Below are 21055 nucleotides of genomic sequence, written 5' to 3' on the forward strand. Positions count from 1 at the left end.
ACACCGGGCAAGTGCCATATTTGAGGCCTTGTCTAAACCAGTGTTTCTCAACCAGTGGTATGAGTACCCTTAGGGGTACTCGAGAGAAGTCTGAGGGGTACGTCAACACAACTGAAATTTGGAGAAAACTGAATTTTTGTTTTAAGTTTTACAGCGCTTTATTATTTTTGTACTTTTTACACCCAAACATGTCATCGCCTGCCCAGCTACAGTTAAGTTGTTTAAAAAAATGTGAGGCAATGGTAGAAAAAAAATCTGTGTGTCTGAAAACTGTAGGTACTGGTAGTATTTATAATTTTTTGTAAAGGGGCACTTTATAAAAAAAAAGGCTGAGAACACTGGTCAAGACTAACTGTCCCCATCCATCTAATCCACATGACTTCAGCTACACAAATAGCTTTTTGCCCTGGTGGAATACCAGAGTCAATGAGAAAGCACTCGGAGATTGACTTATCGCATCTAAGCAGACACACTAAATCAACCACTAGTGGACTGATCGCTGCCTTAATCCACCACATAGTGGAGACAAGCACTGAGAAGAATAGAGTCCAGAGCACTGAGATGCTTTGCCACTAAAAGGGTCATATAGCCATTTCTCAAATTCTGCACCAAAATATGAAAAAGGATAATTATAATAAAAATAAAATAATTATGTGTAGGATTGTATTCCATGCTCTATAACTATAATTGGTATTTTTTCTTCACTGTACAAAGTGCACGTAACGATATCCATTTACACCAGGCAGTTTACGGTTATTCACTAAACTATGCTACTAAACTATAGAAACTTGCTTTTAAAAGTACAGAAATCATCTGAGAAAAAGGACAGACTCGATTAAGCTGAAACGGACAGGATTTATTTTCATTTGGGGCATCAAAAACATTAAGTAAAACAAGCTGGTTTTAGTCAGATACGTATACAGCAATAAGTTTGGGGGTAAGGTGAGGGGGGGAAACAGAACTACTTCTTGCTTATTTAGACCGTGGTGCTGAATTCAAATCCATCTAGGCAGATATCTGCTTTTGTGCAGTACCCCACTGATGTCAACATGAGGCTGTAAGGGTCCATCTTTGTAAATTCAGTTGGGGCATCGGGACCTTAAAAGGTCATTTCTACAGGTTCAAGAACAGCAAATCTCATTGAGGGATTCCATTTAGAATATGTGGCAACACATTTTTGAAAAAATAAATCAAGCTTATATACAAGAGACCTTTGTGATCTGAGGAATTGCTACTCGTGGTTTCACATATTCATGGGTATCTCCTGTCTTGGCCTGAGGGGGGCAGTGGTAGCTGGGAACCATGGGGAATTCCCTGCAGCTCCTGGGTCCCCAAAGTGAGTTTCTCCACTGGTCCTAGCCCCTGAAATGAGTTCCCTGTAGCTCCCAAAGAGAATGAAGGAGCCGCTGGGAGTTTACCATAGGGCCAGGAGTAGTGGCTCCCAGTATTTGTGAATTTTGCCACTTGCGGTGGTGCCAGGAACGCATGCACAGAGAATAGCCAGGGTCTCCTGTATTAAACACCACTATTTTTTATTTTGTTAAAAGAAAAATGGAACAAAAGCTCTTTGAAGGCGAACCTATGTTAACAGTCAGATCTGATGGGGAAAGTGCAAATATAATTTCTCTAGAGATGTTCAAATCTACTGATTTAAACTGGATGTTAAACAGAGTTGTGATGTGTATTGCTATTTGTATTTGTTTTCATTCATGCTTAAATCCTGCTCTTGAATTTCAAATATCCCTACAGAAATCATCAGATTCTGCAAACACCTATGCCTGTAAGTAGCCAGACAGATTTGTGTGTGTTTGCAGACCTGGGCACTAAATCTACATGCCCTCTTTTACTCTTTTTTTAAGGTGAATAAAAATGCAACCTCTAAGTTAGGCTAGTCCCCATTTAATTAGCTAAGTAATCATTTAAGACCAATTATCATAGCCAAAAATACTTCAATGGGTAATTCACCAAATTACCCAGTTATAGTTAAGGGGCAAAAATAGATTCAAAAGCATTACATTAATCCCTAATATTATCCCTTGTAAAGTATCCTCACAGAAGACTCTGGAAGTGCATAAAATAAAATTGCATTTCAAACAGCTGAGAATATATCAGACTTCCCTGCAATCAGCACTGATAAGGAAAGTGACTTGAAGCAAGATTATCTGGGGGATGTTTCAGTCAAAGCAATGACCAGAAAATTGCTGTCTTTCTAAGTCATTTTCACATGTGAATGCAGATGTCTATATCAGTGCAGCACAAGGACGGTACTAAAAACAGATGAGGGGAGTGACAAATTATTTTTCTTCAATCAAATGGCCTTTTAGCAACAACTGCACTGACTTTAAATGGGAAAAAAATGCTAAATGCTAGACTGTAGTATAGTCGTTCACAATTTAGCTTGTTTGCTTGTTTAGGCTGAAAGTCAAAGCAATGTGCCAGTCTAACTTCAGTTGGAAAAACCGTTGAAAAAGCAACAACCAAGCCAGTGCTGAAGGAAAAATAAAACCCTGGCACAGGAAGATGATGCTGTACGAAGAGAAACAGTTTATTTTCCCTGCTGGCCATCAAGCTGTAGGAAGGCACCAGACATGACCATAACAAAGAGAAATGCCCTCATCCGTTCTGCCAGCTTCTCAAACATTTTAAACTAAGTGCCTGATTTAAGAATGTTGCAAAGGGAACTAAATTTTTCCTCCATCTGAGCCCTAAGGAAACAACCATGTCTTTCTCTCTCATGAATGCCAGCCAGACTTCAGTATTGGTGGAACAATACATTTATCGCCAAGTTAGAGATGACTATTTAACTACAGAGTAGTATCAGTTGAAAATATAATCCACCCTGGTTTAGACCAGTGTTTCTCAACCTTTTTTTAATATAGTACCCCTTTTAAAAAAAGTTATAAGTACCCCCAGTACCTACAGTTTTCAGACACACAATTTTTTTTTCTACCGTTGCAACACAATTGTTTAAACAACTTAATCATAACCAGGCTGTGGCGGGAGATTAAATTTTTGGGTGTAAAAAGTACAAAAATAATAAAGCACTGTAAAACTTAAAACAAAAATTCAGTTTTCTCCAAATTTCAGTTGTGTTGACGTACCCCGCAGACTTCTCTGGAGTATCTCTAAGGACACTCGTACCACTGATTGAAAAACACTGGTTTAGACAATGGCTCCTTATCTCAGTGGTCTGATACTTTCCTATTTTTCTCTGATCCGGCCAACTGCTATCCCGCCCTAGAGACTTTTAGCAGATTCCTAATTCCAAGTTTTCTCTGACAAAACTTTTGTTTCTTTGCCTGTAAACTTGTGGAAAATATCCCATCTTGATCCTCTCCATTTTTCGTTTCCCTCCTTGCTCCACATTCTCTCTTCTAAATTCAAGCAAGTCTACCAGAACTAAAAGATACGCATCGACTACATTTTATAATGCTCATTGTACAATTATGGGCGAACGTACAACACATGTAGTAGCTAAAGCTCTGGTAGAATGAAAGGTTTCACATGCCTGAATAGAGTTATGCGTCTCAATCTTTTTTTATCTAGATCAGTCACCACGTATAGTACAGATACAACACAACAGATAGTGGAGCGGGGGGGGGGGAGTTCCAAAACTGAATACTGTACATGTAAAGCAAAAACATCCCTAATGTTCCAATGTCCCATATATGATCAAAGTGGGGAGGGGGAGCTCCATAATCCCTGAAGGGGTGGGGTCTGGGCAGAAGTGGCGGGGCTGGTGGCAGCCAGCCCTCTGTGCCACCTGCAGCATGGTGCATCCCATCCCCCTAACCTCCAGCCCTTAGCGCGACAGTGATTGAAAAGGTTTTGGGCTCCAGCCACCACTGCTGCTGCTGCCAAAGTAGCAGCCAGAAACCCTGGGCCCTTTTGAATTGCCGAGCCCTGAGGTATCTTCCCCCTTTGCATGCCCCCCTGCAAGTTGGTGGGCCTGATTTGGAAATAAAGTATTAAAACAACATTTAGATACAAAAGAAAACCCATTTCCTCACCCACTTCCCTCTCCTAACAGGTATGTGGCCTCCTGCCTGCTAGCTCTGTTTTATAAATGACTAAAGGCCCATCATTTGAACGTGACAGCTCATTTCAGAATCTGTGCCTCCATTTTCCCAACTGCAAAATGGGTATAGTGATAGTCACCTACCTCATGGGTTGCTACAAGGCTTCCTTAACGTCGGTAGGGCACAGGGATGTCCTTAGGTGCAAGGCTCCACAAAAGCGCAGGAGAATTACACACTGTACACTAACAAAACAAACCTTGTTGACAACCCGGATAGATAACAGAGAATATGTGGTTATTGCCTTTCTAATTCTAGACATTACAAACACATAACTATTCACCTGTCCTACCTACATTATAAAGTTATAGATCCACGCACATTACAATGGATATTTGAGCCAAACTGGCACATGGTTTTACCAATGGTGTGATATATCCATTATATATTTTAGAGAGTTTGTCTGCCTGTTTGATCAAGAACTCTTCCTAAATGGTTAGAGCTAGAAGCACCAAATACAGCATATAGCTTCCTCTTATCATTATTTAAAACAACGTAAGGGTTAGCCTATGCAAGGAAAATGAGATGTGCCTGGAATAGGATTGCTTCTCATAAAACCAAACAAAAAACTGACAGACTCACCAAAGCAAGTACAGTCCTCAAAACTGACATCACTGAGCAAATGCTGAAACGGACTGAACCAAGATGAGGCAGAAAAATAGGAACAGGAATAGGATTGCTTCTCAATAAGCCTTACAGAAAAGACACAAAACTAAGAAATTGGGAGTAATGCTCTTGTTTTGGCACAGCTACATTGATGCTTAAACTAGAAGAAAATGTTATTGGAAACTAAATTGACAAAAGCTCCATTTTTGCTGGTTAAAACAGTGAATGATAAGAGTTTATAGGGATGAAGAACTAAAATACATTTGATGGAATCCCCAGATTAGGGATTTAGGGACTTGCATACACCCCGTAGTTCACATTTATACACACAAACACCGATTACATGCTATTGGCAACACCATGCTCCAGTTGGGCTGGACTATTGTAATGTATGTGTATATATTGTATCTGCTCTATAATGTGTGCAGTCAGGCACACACACACAATTTCTTAAGGCCCCTTGCAGTCTATGGCTGTCCCCCCTCCCCCACACACACTCACTCACATACACACACACACACACACTTCACTTTCTTAAGGCCCCTTGCTGTCTATCACTGCACCCCCCCTACACACACACACTTACTGCAACACACACAATTTCTTACAGCCCCTTGTAATCTATGACTGCACCACACAATTTCTTAAGGCCCCTTGCAGTCTATCACTGCACCCCCCCCCCACACACACTCACTTACTGCTACATACACACACACACACTTACACTTTCTTAAGGCCCCTTGCAGTCTATCACTGCACCCCCCCACACACACACTTACTGCAACACACACACAATTTCGTAAGGCTCCTTGCAGTCTATCACTGCACCCCCCCCGCACGCACACACACACACACTTACTGCAACACACACACACACACACAATTTCTTAAGGCCCCTTGCAGTCTATCACTGCACCCCCCCCACACACACTTACTGCAACACACACAATTTCTTAAGGCCCCTTGCAGTCTATCACTGCACCCCCCCACACACTTTCTTAAGGCTCCTTGCAGTCTATCACTGCACCCCCCCCCCGCACGCACACACACTTACTGCAACACGCACACACAATTTCTTAAGGCCCCTTGCAGTCTATCACTGCACCCCCCCCACACACACACTTACTGAAACACACACACACACAATTTCTTAAGGCTCCTTGCAGTCTATCACTGCACCCCCCCTGCACGCACACACACTTACTGCAACACACACACACACACACAATTTCTTAAGGCCCCTTGCAGTCTATCACTGCACCCCCCCACACACACTTACTGCAACACACACACACAATTTCTTAAGGCCCCTTGCAGTCTATCACTGCACCCCCCACACACACTTACTGAAACACACACACACAATTTCTTAAGGCCCCTTGCAGTCTATCACTGCACCCCCCACACACACTTACTGAAACACACACACACAATTTCTTAAGGCCCCTTGCAGTCTATCACTGCACCCCCCACACTCACTCACTTACCTGCCTTCCCGATGCACAGCGGGCTCCACCCCAAGGACACTTGCCCGCGGCTCCCTGCGGCTGCACGCAGCGCCCCGCTCCGCCCGTGCCCGGCCGCGGGTGGCCGCCGCCCGGCGCAAGCGGAGGGGCCGCCCCCGGGGCGGGGCTGGGCGGCTGCGGCAGGGCCCGAGCTCCCGCTGCGGCTCCGCCAGCCCGTGGGAGGTGGAGCCGGCCGGGCCGGGGGCACCCGATCCCCCCCTCCACGGCGCCCTCGCAGCCCACACTGCAACCTCCCCCCCATGCCCGAAGCTCTCGGGGTGGGGGGAATCCTGCCCCTACAGCCTGGCCCCCAGAGCTTGGGGGGCTTTGCGGGGTATCCTGCCCTGGGCTACAGCCCTCCCATACGCTAAGCTATATGGGGGGATCCTTCCCCATATCCCAAGCTATATATGTGTGGGGGGGGGGGGGGAGAATGCTGCCCCTGCAGCCTAGTCCCCCCCCGTGAACCTCCAAACTATTTGGGGGCGTCCTGCCCTAGGCTACAGCTCTGCCATACCCTAATCTGTATGAGGGGAATCCTTCCCCCTACCCATATATGTGTGTGTGGGGGGGGGTGTGGAAATCCTGCCCCTACAGCCCTGTCCCCCATACACCTCCAAGCTAATTGGGGGCGTCCTGCCCTAGGCTACAGCTCTGCCATACCCTAAGCTATATGGGGGGCAATCCTGCCCCTACAGCCCTCCCCCATGCCCCCAAGCTATATGGGGGAATCATCCCCCATATCCCAAGCTATTTGGCAGGGAACCCTGCTCCTCTAGCCCCATACCCCAAGCTACTGGGAAGGCAATCCTGCCCAAGCAACCCCTCTACACCCACATCAGGCTACCATACGGGCAGGATGCTTCCCCTTCACCATTGATCTACCGGAGGGCTGGCTGCCCAGAAAGTACCCCAGTCACCACCACCACCACCCACCCAGAGCTCTTGGCCAGCTGCTCCACACCTGCACCAGACTATCATGGGGCAAAATGTGCCCCATCCCCACAACTGCCATCTCCCACGCACACACACACCACCACCAAGCTATTGGGGGGGTCACCCTGCCTCGGTAAACCCCGCCCCTCCCCACACACCCATTGGCTAATGAGGGGATATTTTGCTCCAACAACTCCCCTTTCACACCTGTCGTGGCCAGATGCATGGAGGAAATAAGGGGGGGGGGCTGTCCACCAACACACGTAACGCATGGACAGACTCCCCTAAACCCCATCCCAACCACCTCCCAGACACACACCTCAATTTCTATCCTTTTAGATACCTCAGAAATATCTGCGTATTCTGAGTTTAGGTGCTGCTTCTGAGCAAGTGAGTGCAAAGAAACCTGGATCTGTACACAGAGCTCATTAACTGCAGGTTCTTTCCCATGACGCGGAGATAGTAAAACCACTCTGGACTGCTAACTGTTTCTATGACCACTGAGAGTCTGATGCAAGAATTTCTCATCTGAGCTTTGCTCTACTCTACACACCTATGTCTGTACCACTATGTTGCTTAGGGGTGTGGAAAATCTACACCTCTGAGCAATGCAGTTACCCCAACCTAATCCCCTGAGAAAGAAAGAAAGATATGAAAATACCCTTCGTTCTTACTAGTTTGCATCATTTTAGCTGGGTCAGGATTGGTTTTAAAACTCACACTGAAATCAGGGAGAGGTGGAGAGCCTCAAAACACCCCTGAAATTCACGCATCTTATTTAGGTGTCCAGATATAGAGTTAGGTACCTAACATTAGGCACCTAAGGTCCCAGTTCTGCAAACATTATGCCATGTTTAATTTTAAGCATGTGAAAAACAATTTTAAAAAAATGAGTAGTCCTGTGGTACCTTAGAGACTAACAAAAACATATATAGTATCATGAGCTTTTGTGGGCACTTCTTCAGATGAAATGATCTTGAGTGGAGAAAAAAAGGGGGACCCCCAGAATAAGAAAGGAGGGGGGGGGAACAATTACCTGTCAATAGTAGCTCCAATGCTAATGAGGCTAATTGAGTGGGCTGGAAGGGTCGCATACTTAGATTTCAGTGTCAATAGGGTATTGAATGTAAGGAAAGCTGGTGTTCTAATATGTCAGGCATGTCCAAAGTCCGGCCCGCGGGCCAATTGCGGCCCGTGTTCCGGTTTAATACAGCCCCCCAGGTAATTTGGCAATATCTATCTTTTATGGCCCCCAACGAATCCATATGTATTGAGATGAATACATTGTAAAATCTCAGTTAATGTCAGTTGGTCTAAATCAGTTATAAATATATTTGGACACAACATGTATACTTGGTGTTATGTTCCTGTTCATATTTTTTGAACTTAAATGTTGACAGACAACCTTTATTACCAATAATATGTAATGTACTTTACAATGTTCCTGACATATATTTCAGCTTCCTGGATTTTTTTTTTCATCTGGCCTTCAGATATGAAAGGCAGAGTGATTTAACACCTGTTTAGATTTGTCATCCATGTGATGAAATGAAAAGTATGCCGTTTGCAATAAACTTTGCATAAAATAGTTAATTTGCATTTAATTTTAATGGTTCAAAGAATGTCAGGCAAAATGGTCGGCCCTCACGCATGTTCACTTCATCAAATCTGGCCCTCATTGAAAAAAATTTGGACACCCCTGTAAAATATGTTAACCTGTTCAAGTCTTTGTTCAAGCCAAGTGAGATGGTGTCGAATTGGATATAAAGGTTAACTCTGCACACCCTCTCTCTCTCTGTAGTTAGCTAAGAGAGCTTGCCCACGAAAGCTCATGATACGGTACATATGTTTGTGTTAGTGTCTAAGGCAAGCGTGGGCAAAAGCGCCTCCGCAGGCTGGATCCGGCCCGCCAAGCTTTGAACCGTCGCATGCTGCTTGCAGGGCGGGAGGAGACGTCACATGCTTCCCCGCCCCCAAGCCCTGATTGGCCAGGGGGCAGGAGGAGCATGAAAAGTTTCCTTTGCCCTCTCCCCCGCCCTGCGAGGAGCACATGGCACTTTAAAGTGCCGTACGCTCACGCAGGGCGGGAGCAGGGTGAGGGAAACTTTGCACAGCTCCTCCACCCCTAGGCCAATCAGGAGTTGGGGGCAGGGGAGCACGTGACGTCTCTCGCCGCCCTGCGAGCAGCGCATAGGGCCACGATAAGGTGGGTGCATAATTGGCTGGATAACCGTAGTCAGAGAGTTGTTGTTAACGGTGCTAAATCCTGCTGGAAAGGGATAGCAAGTGGAGTTCCGCAAGGGTCTGTTTTGGGACCCGTACTGTTCAATATCTTCATCAATGATGTAGATATTGGGATAGAGAGTACGCTTATTAAGTTTGCAGATGATACCAAACTGGGTGGGGTTGCAACTTCTTTGGAGGATAGGGACATAATTCAAAATGACCTTAGCAAGTTAGAGAAATGGTCACAGGTAAACAGGATGAGGTTTAATAAAGAGAAATGCAAAGTGCTCCACTTAGGAAGGAACAATCAATTCCATACATACAAGATGGGAAGCGACTGTCTAGGAAGGAGCATGGCGGAAAGGGATCTAGGGGTCATAGTGGACCACAAGTTGAATATGAGTCAACAGTGTGATGCTGTTGCAAAAAAAGCAAATATGATTCTAGGTTGTATCAACAGGTGTGTTGTAAGCAAAACTCGTGAAGTCATTCTGCCGCTCTACTCTGCACTAGTTAGGCCTCAGCTGGAGTACTGTGTCCAGTTCTGGGCGCCACATTTCAAGAAAGATGTGGAGAAATTGGAAAGGGTACAGAGAAGAGCGACAAGAATGATTAAAGGTTTAGAGAACATGACCTATGAAGCCAGGCTTCATGAACTGGGCTTGTTTAGTTTGGAAAAAAGAAGATTAAGGGGGGACATGATAGCGGTTTTCAAATATCTAAAAGGGTGTCACAAGGAGGAAGGAGAAAATTTGTTCCTCTTAGTTTCTGAGGACAGGACAAGGAGTAACGGGCTTAAAGTGCAGCAGGGGAGGTTTAGATTGGACATTAGGAAAAAATTCCTAACTGTCAGGGTGGTCAAATATTGGAATAAATTGCCAAGGGAGGTGGTGGAATCTCCCTCTCTGGAGATATTTAAGAACAGGTTAGATAGACATCTGTCAGGGATGGTGTAGACGGAGCTTGGTCCTGCCTTGAGGGCGGGGGGCTGGACTCGATGACCTCTTGAGGTCCCTTCCAGTCCTATGATTCTATGAAGTACCGCACGCTCTTTGCAGGGCGGGGGTAGGGCGGGAGGGGGCTTTGTGCGCACCCCCTGCCTCCAGGCCAATCAGGGGAGTGTGTGAAGCCTCTTCCCACCCTGCCAGAGGCATGCCTGCCTATTGGGGAGGAGGGACAAAGGGTTCCCTACCCCCAGACTATAGTTGGTCTGGGGGTGGGGAAGCCCAGAAGCATTCTGGCCCCACCCCTTCCGGCCTGGAACCACTTCACAAATTTTTGAAGTGGGCCTCCAGACAAAAATTATTGCCCCAACCCTGCGCTAAGGTGCGGCAGGATTGCACATTTTTAAAAATTGTTTGTAAAGTTATAGACTAACATGGGTACCCCTCTGAGACTTTGAAGCATGTGAGTCAATCCCATGAAGCAAATGTTTTTCACAAATAGACTCAAGTCTATAAATGCTGGCCTTGACTTCGGTAAGTGTAGAAAAACGGAAGTCAAATCTAACATCTACACATTGGGCCCCTGATCTTGCATTTGCAGATCAGCTTAACTTTGAGCACAGGCATAGTCTCAGCTCTACTGAGTTAATCAGAAATCATGCTTAATTGGATCAGGAAAGGTGCATTTCTTATTTTGGATTGTACAGGGCATGTTGAAATCCATTGTTCAGGTTCTTCCACGGACTGTATGTGCTCTTTTGTTGAACATGGTATGTCGTATAAAATTACTATCGTTAGGTTATCTGATACACTGTCTTAGACCAAGCTGATGTCTAATTTCAAATGCTTCTTTGGTGATTAGAAAAGAAAAAAAAAGGAACAGATGCCATTGGTGAATTTCGCAATTAAATGACGTAACAGGGCCAAATCCTACAAGCTCTTCCTCCCTGAAATGCTGCGTTTCCACTGTGTGCATTTAAAATCATGAAGAACATTTGCAGGGAAAATCCACAAAATGCTATGACTTTACCTTATAGCATTTGCAATGTAGGATCACAGAGGGGCAATGTTGTAGGACCAGATTTTCCACAGTCAAAAAAACTGCCGCGTTTTTTATTTCATTTCGAAAGAACGCAGCAGCAGTCTATACGCAGGTGAAGTTTTTTTGAAAAAAGTCCACTGTGATGGGGCGCCTTCGCCCCGCACTTGGAGAAGCCCTGAACCCTGGGCCGTGGAGCACGGCGGGGGGGGGGGGGGGGGGGGGACGAGCAGAGACGGCGGCATACAGGAAAACCACAGCCAGGAAGCAGCCGGGGCGAGTACGGGCGGCAAAGCAAGAGACACGGTAAGCCCGCCGCTGGAGTCGCTCGCAAATGATGTCACCTGCAACGTCACGCTGAGGGCGCCAAGGGGCGGGGGGAGGAGGTGAGCGGAAGGCCGTCCCTCAGCGCACCAGCGGGGAATTTAAAAGGGTGTGTGGAGCCAGGAGAGGGGGGAGAGAAGAGGGAAGAAGGAGAAGCGAGAAGGGGAGAAGGAGAGGCGAGTGGCGAAGAAGGAGAGGAGGCATTGGAGAGGAACACCCGACAAGAGGACTCGGACTGGGGGACGACAATGGTGAGTCCTGCCCCCAACCCAGAGAGCTGGAGCTAGACATGGAGACGGGGGAAGAAGTGACCTAGGGCAGGGCCGTGGAACCCGTGAGTGGAGGGGTTTAGGGGCTACGGCCCCCTGCACTGAGCAAGGGCAAAGCTCCCAGGCTTAGGGTCCTGGGCCGGGGCTTGGAGAGAGGGAGGGCCCGAGCTCCCTTCCCCCATCCCTGAGGCAAGTCAATAAACACGCCAAGGGCGAGGCCACAGGGCATTTTGACCGTCTGACCAGATGGGAGCGGTGCAGGAGTGAACACAAACACAGACTGGAAAAGTTGAGACTGGTAGGACCGGAGCTTCGGCAAGCGGTGTCGCGGGACAGCCAGAACCTTGAGGAGAGGGGAGACTGATAACACGGGGGAGACCGGTAACAGCTACTTTTTCGAAAAACCCTGTAATTTAGACACACCCTGAAAGTTAATAGTAGTCTGCACTTTGCCATGGGAATGTACACAATCTTGTTTTAGCTTATTAAGACTCTCTTCACTAGATGTCCTCAGAGAGTAAAAGTGATAAAAAGCCGCAGTCCTCTAATGACAACTTTCCAAGTCACTAATAATAAAACTGAGCATCTTTGGTCCTGCCCTGAGTTTAGGGGACAGGTCTGGATGACCGCTCAAGGTCCCTTGCAGTTCTAATATTCCATGATTCTATGAAAACACTTAAAAACAGATGAGGTATTAAATGCAAAATGCTTTTATTAAATTGTGTTCTTTCATTTTCTACTATCATGCCCAGTAGCTATGGTAAAGTAACATACAACGAGGTTCAGTTACAGGCAGGAAGAAAAATATCTTACTTTTCTTTAATATAATTGAGGGCCAATTTAGGACTGAATTCCTCTGATTGCTCTATGATTTGCTGTCATCATCAAGGTATCTTCTCAGAAGCTATGTGTAGCTTTGGTTCGCAGCAGGGTAGGATGGAGGGGGTTTAAATATTTGTTTTAAAACCTGCTAAAATTCACTATTATGACATCCTCAGTTTATCACAAACTTGTTGTGCATATCTCCAAGTTTTACTTCACTTAAAAATTACTTGTTTACAAAATTAGACATGAAAACATGTCCCAGCATACTGTTACAGAAAAACTGCCTACTTTATCATGTTTACACCCAATTATAAAATAAACAATGTAATATAAATATTGTACTTGCATTTCCATGTATGCAGCAGTATAAACAAGTTATCATTGTCTGTATAAGATCTTAGTTTGTATTAATTTCACTACTACTTATGTAGCTTGTTGTAAAATGCTAACTATCTGGATAATTGATCTCCCCCCTCGAAAACCTATGTGTATCCTCAGGGGTATGCATACCACTGGATGAGAGTCCTGGGCCTTTTGAATCACTAAGCCTCCGTACAGTTGCCCACTTGCTCTCCCCTTCCCCTATTGGTGGGCGATCCTATAAAGGAAAGAGTAGAGCAAATTTAATTTTATACATTTAAATTTCATTTTAATTAATTACTTTGTCCACACTAATTTTAGATGTGTCCACTTCCCCTGCAATGCCTTTGAATCGGGAACCTCTCTTAAGCATTAACGCTGAATGAATAATGTTTAATGTTTAATACCTTCTTTGTCTGTTTGCTATGTGCAAGGGAGTAGTTTGCAGTATTCTCACATTTATTGTTTGTAATTGTATGCAAATTTCTTCATGAGTTTCTCCCTACCGCTCACCAACAGTTATTCTAAATCTGACGTACATCCTGTAGGAATAGATTACATCATACCGTGATTTTTCTGTTCCTTATTATATTCTTCTGTATGCTATATCATATAATCTTTTTCACTATAGCACCTGAACACCTTCATTCATGCACTAAGGGATGAGACTAACTGTCCTATGTTGTTTCTTCTCATTCATCCTTGCTCCAGAAGAGGACTGCATGCATAGACTAGAGTTTTAGAGAAGGCATTTGCAGAAGCGTGCCTTGCACCTCGAGCAGAAGATGCTGAGGTTTGTGATGGTCCATAGCTCCCGCTGGATTTCATTACACAATCTTGGACTGATCCCTGAGAATAAGCTCCGTCTCCTGCATGGATGAGCTTTAAGTTTACAGGGGAACAATTCATTGTCCTTGAAGAGTTTCTGGAGGTGATCTTTTAGATATGCCAGTCCCTGACCTTGAGTGTCTTGAAGATATGGATTGAGACCTTAACCGTTCTACAGTTAACCAGCATCAACAGCAGAGGAAAGATTTGATGTGGTCACAGTAGTTTGGATTTCTGAGCTGTGCTTGAGCATTCTATACTAGCTGTGAAGTTTCTTATGGACTGATGAGCTTCCATCCCACACTGCATTCCTGTAGTCCAGATGGGAGATAACTCCGGTGAGTTTCACTGAGACCTGGTTCTCATCTGCCAGGATGAGATGAGATCTTCTAGGCACCTGAAAATGGTAGAAAACAGTACTTGCAGATGCTGCTATGTGAGAATTTAGTGTCAGCGAGGAATCAAGGCCTTAACTAGGGGTTGATCTGGCCAAAATTGGTGTGTGCACCTTCAACCACAGGAGGCTACAAAGCAGGTGCAAATTCTGAAGTGCTTTAGTGAACATTCTTCATCCATGAGCTGACCCGATCAAGTGCTTGGCTATCCGTGTGGCAGTGTTGTGATCCAATGTAGGGAAGGATAGACAGAATTGTGTGTCATCTACATATTGTTGGCACTTGAGTCCACGCAGTCTTACCCTCTCATCTAGAAGTTGCATGTAGAGAATCAATCGTTGTGGATCAATGAGGTGCAGTTAATCATCACTACTGTAAGTTCCTCCTGGAGGGAAGCACCCAATTGATTTGCATTTCCCATTTACATTACCCATTGTATTGCATTACCTGTAGACCTCTGCCACGTCTCTCTGGCAGGACAGCAGTATCTCACAGTCAATAGTGTTGAATGTAGCAGAGAGTTCCAGGAGGATGAAAATAGTTTTCTCCCCACCATTGATTGAGAGTAGATCACACATTAATTCCATTAAAGTGGTTTTTGTTCCATCTCTTGGCCTGATATTGTGTTGGATTTAGGACACAGCTTCAAACTGATGAACTTATAGGTGGCCTTTTGTTCTGAGAAGCAATGTATCCATGGTGGGTTTCTTGAGTGTCCATTGCATTACTACATGCTTGGAGGAAGAAAGGAAAATTCCTTCCTGAGATAAGATGTTGGCTATTTCAATCAAGAGTGGCACCAGTTCTTATTCTCTGCGGATGGGCAAAGATGAGATTAACAAAGTTTGGGTTGAGCGTTCTATCTGTCAGCGTGTTCAGCACACAGAAGAGTGACCAGACTGGACTGTGGGAATGCAGGTGGACTGTTTGCTGACCTGCAAAAGTGGGAGCAGATCCAGGCTGACTGTGTGTGATGCAGGGTGGTCCTTGCTCATATGCAGAATATGTAGCTGCATAGGGCACCTGAAAATTTGGGGTACCCACCACTGGTTCTTAATGTCCATCCATTTGTCTCTTCCTGTCTCTGTTCTGTGACTCTGCTTCCTCTGGAGAGGATCTAGTGAACTTAAAAGTGACAAAGCCTGCCAGAGCTATTAGCACACTGAATCCGAGAGAGAGCCATTCAAGCAGTCAAGAAGCCATTTAACAGGCATTTGCCAACCTCAAGTATATCCTGCCAGTTTCTGAATTTACTGTAAAAATGACAAGGAGTCCAGTGGCACCTTAAAGACTAAGAATTTTATTATGGCACAAGCTTGTTTGTCCTTAAGGTGCCACCAGATTCCTTGGGCTATGTCTACACTGGCGGCTTCTTGCGCGAGTGATATGCAAATGAGGCTAAGCGTGGAATATTGCCGAGCCTCATTTGCATACCTAATGAGCCACCATTTTTTTCAGAAGAGGCTCTTGCGCAAGAAGGAGCATTTACCCTGCCCCTTCTTGCTCAAGAAAAACCCTCTTGCGCAATGCCGTTCTTCCTGAAAAGTAGTAGGAGTAACAGTTCCTTCTTGCGCAAGAACCTCTTCTGAAAAAAATGGTGGCTCATTAGGTATGCAAATGAGGCTCAGCGATATTCCACACTTAGCCTCATTTGCATATCACTCGCGCAAGAAGCCATGAGTGTAGACATAGCCTTGTTGTTTTTGCTGAAACAGGCTAACACGGCTACTTCTCTGAAACCTGAATGTGCCCACGAAAGCTCATGATACCATCTACATGTTTTGTTAGTCTTTAAAGTGCTACTAGACTGTTTGTTGTTTTTTAAGTTTATCCTGTACAGACTAACTCAGCTAGCCCTCTGAAACTCCTGAATTTACAGTTAGTCTCCTGAACCTTAGCTTCCAATTTGCTTTAACGCATTTCACTAGTTTGTTGCTGAGGATTATAAAATCACATCTCTAAAATAGCATCCTTCTCCCCACAGCTGCTATCAGGTATACGGGCACCATTTTAATAGTACTGCATAGGGCCCCATAAAGCAGAAGGACTGCCCTGCTTTGGTGTGTTCAAGTGAGGCAGGATGCTAGTCTGACTTGGATCTGGCTTCTGTGGGCACTCAGGATTGATGAAACAGTTTAACACCCTGGATAGCTCCTTACAGCAGGATTTGACGGCTTTAATGGTAGATGATAGGTAGGTTGTTTTGGCTTGTAATATAGCCTCAGCAGACGGTTGGAGAAAATTCTTTAATTCTGTCAGTTTCAGGCTTTGTTTTCCAGCATCATCCCTCGTGGTTTTGACCTTTTCTCTTCATCTGATGAAGGATGTCAGAAAACCAGAAGAGACTGTATATGGATGATAGTGTAGACGGGACCATCTGAGAGTCAGCATACCAGCAGTCAAGACTAACGTACATTGATTGCAATTCACCCGATCTGCAACCCTTCATGTTTGGTGGCATGCTACTTCCCTTTAACATTACTTCTGTAATTAACTAGACGTCGCTCAAACTGGGAATTTATGATTCAAAACAAACTGTTGCCTCAGAGGAATGGGCAACAAGGGAAATAGAACTGGGAATACAGGAGAGGTAGCCCCTGTTACAGAGAGATGTCAGGCCCACCACCTTACTATGTGCAGCCCTCTGAAGTTTGGTGCAGATAAGAAGGATGACACACAAAAATATCAGATGCAAACAAGGTAAGTGTATTGAAGGGATTCAATTATAGAGATCTGGGAAAAGGGAGATCAACACAACATAGAACAAAAACAATGAGCTGGAAGAGCAAAACAAAGAGCATCCCTTGTGAAAACAGTGTCAGTGTGACCGCCGTGGGGCATGAAGTCCAGGCCCAAACTAACCCAGTTGGCCAGAAAGAAGAAAAGGTGAGAGAGAAGACTTTTACGTTTTTATGTTCAGGACGGGCGAATGTGGCGCAATGCCCAGGACCTACAACCTTTGGGCTAATATCACTCAGGGAGGGACGCCAGGGATATCCAGTGAGTGATGTCAGTCCTCATGGAGAGAAGTCCTCTAGGATGATGTTCATCACTAGGATGCAGGATCGATGGGAAGTAGACTTCTCTTCCTCCTTTGCTATGGAATAGATGATGTTCTCCAGCACAACTGTCTGAACTGCCTGGAGATCCAATTAGCCTACACACTGTCCCTAATGGTGGCTAATGGCAGTACGTGAACACAGACCCGACCCGCACTGTCACTGAGATGGACAGCAACCAACACAGCTGCACGGAGCCTTTGGTGGGAAAAACTCTGAGGTGATGGAACCCTCCGGATGTTCTCTGGCAGGAAAAACCAGATTTATTTGGTTCTAGCAGGCACATTCCAGACCCAAAGACCCTTGGTGGCTGATGCAATAACAATATGGAGTTTAGGGTCACAATTTCTGGATTCCATTTTGGTTTCACAAAGACATGATCATAGTATATAAAACCCACAACCATTACATTACGAAACGGTTAACAGTGATTAACAAGAGAATGTATTTAATCCCAACAAAAGACATGAGCATTTGAGCTCCCAATGTTGTTGGGTTTTTTATTTTTTCAAATATTTATGCTAGGAAAATTCAAACACTTGGCTGCTCATGGAAAGAAACTGGTGAACATAGTCAAAACAATATATTGTTCTGTGCTAATTTGAATATTGGTAGGAAATTATGTCCACAGCTCATTGAGCTCTATCCAATATATGTTGATTTGCTGTTGAGGGAGAGGCGCTAGTGTTCTTCTGTTCTCCATTTTGATCTCCTCTGAGGCTGTTGTCAGCCTCTGTCACTGTTCTCTGTTTCGGAAAGAGAGGGAAAAAAAGGGCGGGAAAAAGCGAGGTCACCTGACATTAATCTGCCCAGCAACAGGAGCGCATTTAAGGGGTGTTCACCCGTCCGTCAGGGCTCTTCTGCGACTCGGAGGTACTAAAGTAGCAACTCTGTTGTGATTCTTTCAAGCAGGCTGTAGGCTTCATAAGCCATGAGAAGTAGGCACCTGGTTGTTTCCCTACCCAGGCAAGCTGACAATCTCACTGGGTCCCTGGGCAAGGTGGGAGGGAGCCCAGCTCCATGCACCCAGAAGGGCATCAAAATTACGCAGCATGCAGGGCTCCAGCGGCGATTTAAAGGGCCCCAGGTCCCAAGGCAGTTGCCTCCTTCCCCCCACATTGGCGGGCCCCTCCCTATCACTGGGAGATGGGGGATCTCCAGCCAGAGACAGGGTCTGATACAGTCCCTCAGTGGTGGAGCATCCCAGATACCCACACTTAGCAATGGCTGCTGGTCAGGTCAGGGTACCAGCAGCAAGACTAGAGTCGCTGGAGTCTCCAGAGCAGACTTGTGCTCACCTGTCATTTACCTCACTTGATCGCATTCTCCACACACAATGCCGAGTCAAGATGAGAAGGCCTGAAGAAAGATCATCCCCTGCTTACCTAAGTGTCCACCTTGCAGGTCCACACCAGTGCCCAATTATCCTGAGCTCCCTCCCAGTGTCTTCCCACGACATCCTCTTACCTTGTCTCCTCTCACTGAGGGTAGGATAGACTGATCTCTTTTCCCATTGTATTCTGCCCTGACGTTATTTGTATTTCTGGGTTCTGGCTTCATGCCAATGTCTCTGTCTTGACAGTCGGATCTTGGGTTTTATTTCTCAGGTTAAGGGGGCCCATCAGTTAGGCTTTGTCTACACTGCACAGTTATTTATGAATAAGCTATTCCAGCAGAGTTATTCCGAAATAGCTTATTTCGAAATAGCACGTCTACATTGCAGGGAAGCCTCACAATTAGTCCGAGGCAGGCTTCCCTAATTTAGATGTGCTATTTCAATTTAGAGCCCCAGAAGGAATAACCTAGAATGGCCCTGGTGGGGGCTATTTTGAAATAGCAGAAGTGGAGTGTCTACACACAAATTAAAGCCCTAAATCGAATTAGCTGTTAAACCTCATTCCAGGAGGAATAACAGCTAATTCGATTTAGGGCTTTAATTCGGAATCCCGTTTCACTGCTGCATGTAGATGTGGGCTAGTCAATTTCTAAAATGGCGACTGTTCGGGAACATGCTAATGAAGTGCGGGATATTTAAATCCTGTGCTTCATTTGCAATTTTGGTCGCCCTCATTAGTCTCCCTAGATCGAACTAGGGGGCTAGTGTAGACATACCCAAAGTTTGGTGAGATCTTTTTGAAATTTTTTTGGATATGTATTTGCGCATGCAGAGAGAAAGTATGGTCCAGTAGTTGTGTCACTACTATCTGTCACTGTCTTTCTATAACCTCAAACAAATCATTTAGCCTCTCTGTGCCTCAGTTTACCATTTCAAAACGGGGATAAAAGTATTCCTCTGCCTTGCAGGGAACTGTACAGGCCTCAGATACTCTCTTGAGAAGGCAATACAATCGCTGTGTAGATACACTCTGAAAGTAGAGAATGAATACGCAAGCTATTAGGCTCAGTACAGGGGTAACTGGATGAAACCATGACTTGTATCCTGTAGAAGTCAAACAAGATTAGTTGATTTGTTTTAAGGCAAAAAGAAACTATGAATATACCATAGGATCAGGGCTACTCACCTTTGGAAGCCCCAAGGGCCACAATGATACACTCAGCACATGCTGAGGGCTGCAACTTAAGTGTGGTTGCATAGACGTGTAAGTATATATGCAAATATATGCAGATAGCTTCTTTCACACTGATGGGCATAAATACAAAGATTAAGACAAGACTACACCACACACAGGCCCCATTTAAGTCCGTTCTGCTGATATTAATAAAATGCAATATTTACCTGATTTCTACCCATATGACAGCACTTTTAATGAGAAGTGACAGTCCAGGAATTTAACTACTAAAACGCATCTCAACAGAAGACCATTATATTGACTACTTTTTTGTTTTAGCTCCCACTCGTGGGCCACAAACAAATGGACCGTGGGCCGCCTGTGGACCATGGGCCACGGGCCACATGTTGACTACCTTGCCATAGGATCAACCGTCCATTCTGATTAATGACAAGGAAAACAGAGGAAACCAAATCCATCAAAGCAAAAATTTGGGAATAGATATTTTATAATGCATTCACCAAACCATTCCCAAATGTTGCCATTTCTGATAGTTGTTTGCAGCACAGAAGATGTAGTACATTCTCCTGGAATGGCTGACAGCCATCCCTTGGTACACAAAAGTGAAGAGAGGGCCAACCTAGGATATAAAAATGGAGAGAAACCATTCTTTAAAGGATAGCTTCCCCTACTGATGATTCTAGGACTAAAAAAATAAGGTAAGTCATAATTTGCTAAAAGGTAAACAACTGAAAAAAAAAAGCAAAAAGCAAAAAAAGTAAAAGTTAGAACTAGAATCCCCAATTATCAAGATAGATAATGCAAGGTAGATAGTGTCCTCCATTCTGCATCTGGAGATAAGGCCACCTAGATTTCTCAGGAGTGGCTAGAGTCAAGCTTTTCATCAAATTTAATAACTAATTCTATCCTCCCATCATTTCCAAACAAAGTGTGCAACGGTGATATAATGGACATCTTCCCATCTTTGGCGACTATGCCTTGGTAGCCAGTGGTGAACTGGATGTATCCAACAATGCAGATGAAACTAGAGAACAGTTTCCCCCTCGGTCTATTCTTCTGCTCACGTGGAAAACAGCCCCCATGAAACTTATTGCCTGTTTAAAGCACATTTGGTCCATCTCTGCAAACAGTT

The 21055-nt window shown here is 44.9% G+C and overlaps 1 protein-coding gene across 5 annotated transcripts in view; it reads right to left on the minus strand.

The window, feature by feature from the left end:
- ABCA5 (ATP binding cassette subfamily A member 5) overlaps nt 1-21055 on the minus strand; it is a 127723-nt gene that overhangs the window by 73571 nt on the left and 33097 nt on the right. Inside the window, exons 1-2 of one of the 5 annotated variants that reach the window (XM_075903999.1) lie at nt 6170-6311; nt 4163-4261 (exon numbers count right to left, since the gene is read on the minus strand). The exons of 2 other annotated variants lie outside the window; for them this stretch is intronic. The gene's annotated coding sequence lies outside the window, so the exon portion shown is untranslated. Of the gene's footprint in view, nt 1-4162; nt 4262-4658; nt 5163-6169; nt 6312-21055 lie in introns of those variants that run through there. 2 more of the 5 variants (XM_075904000.1, XM_075904002.1) reach the window with 2 other exon arrangements.

Source organism: Pelodiscus sinensis, chromosome 20 (assembly GCF_049634645.1).
Source record: "Pelodiscus sinensis isolate JC-2024 chromosome 20, ASM4963464v1, whole genome shotgun sequence".
Taxonomy (NCBI): domain Eukaryota; kingdom Metazoa; phylum Chordata; order Testudines; family Trionychidae; genus Pelodiscus; species Pelodiscus sinensis.